Source organism: Mus caroli, unplaced genomic scaffold (assembly GCF_978045245.1).
Source record: "Mus caroli unplaced genomic scaffold, Mus_caroli_1 scaffold_2, whole genome shotgun sequence".
In the NCBI taxonomy this organism is placed as follows: Eukaryota; Metazoa; Chordata; class Mammalia; order Rodentia; family Muridae; genus Mus; species Mus caroli.
In genome coordinates this window covers 25,907,308-25,908,528 of record NW_028227257.1, presented here as the reverse complement: position 1 = coordinate 25,908,528, position 1,221 = coordinate 25,907,308, and positions in this window count along the sequence as shown.

Sequence of the window (1,221 nt, the reverse complement as noted above, 5' to 3'; positions counted from 1 at the left end):
ACCATTAAGTTAGTGTGTGTCATGGGAAAATTAGAAACAGTCATAAAAATCAACTTTCTGTAGGAGTAAAACCAAAAAAAAAAAAAAAAGAAACATTAATTTTGTGGGGTTTTTCACTATAAAAAAATCTCTAGTTTCAGGCTGATTAGATGTCTCAGCAGGTAAAGAAAGGTGTGTGCTGTACAACTCTTGACAACCAGACCTCAAGCCCCAGGACCTGTGGTGGAGGGAAGAGCCAGCTCCTGAAAGTTCCCCTTTAACCTCCACGTGAGCCCACCTGAGCGCTCCTGTACACACACAGGCCACACAGTCCTTATTTAGTGTGTATGCGTGTTTTGCCTACTTATATGTCTGCACCATGTGCATGGAGTACCCAAGGAGGTAGAGTAGAATAGGCCATTAAGCGGATTTCCTGTGATTGGAATTGAGAGACTTTTATGAGCTATTATGTAGGTGCATCAAACCTGGGTCCTCTGGAATAACAATCTGCTCTTAACCTCTGAGTCAGTTCTCCACTTTTCTGCCCCACCCCCTGCAAGGTAAATAAAAATAAAAAATTCTAGCTTCATACCTAAAGAAAAAATCTATCTGAAAGGATTTTTGTGCCTACCCCCTTGTTTTGATGGCTTTCTTCCCTTGACCTTTCCTATCCAGCAGTATGTTGGGTGCGTTGATTTAGATGCGTTCGTGTTTTCTGTTTAGGCCCAAGAAGGAAGCTTTGGTGGTGGTGTCTTGACACTTGGGTCATGTTCAGTTCCTTACAGTCCGGTGCAAAGACCTGGAATCCATGGCCCTAGCAGAAGTCTCCCTCAAAAGACCTGTTAGCAGCTGACTGGCCGTGGTGAAGGGTGATGAGACGACCACGTCCAGGTCATCCCTCATCTCGGATGCTCTTACTGACCTTCTCTGCTCAAATAATGGACTGGTGCAGAAAGTGGGGTGTGTTTGTGTCAGAGAGCTCTTGTGGTATTTGCTCTCTGAACTGGGAGAACCAGTTGGCCTCTTTGGTTTGGTGAAGCTGCATTCCCATAGGGCTCCCTGGTTCCCTTGAGAGGGAGGCTCAGTCAGTGCTTGTCCTGTGGGTTGCTTTGTATTCACATTTGTCCTGACTCGGCTGTTACTGCCCTCTGTGAGCTCAATTTCTTTAATAAAAGGTCTCAAACTGGGTGAAAGAAAAATGGCTGTGTTTGGTTTATGGGTTAGATTCTGACATTACCTTTG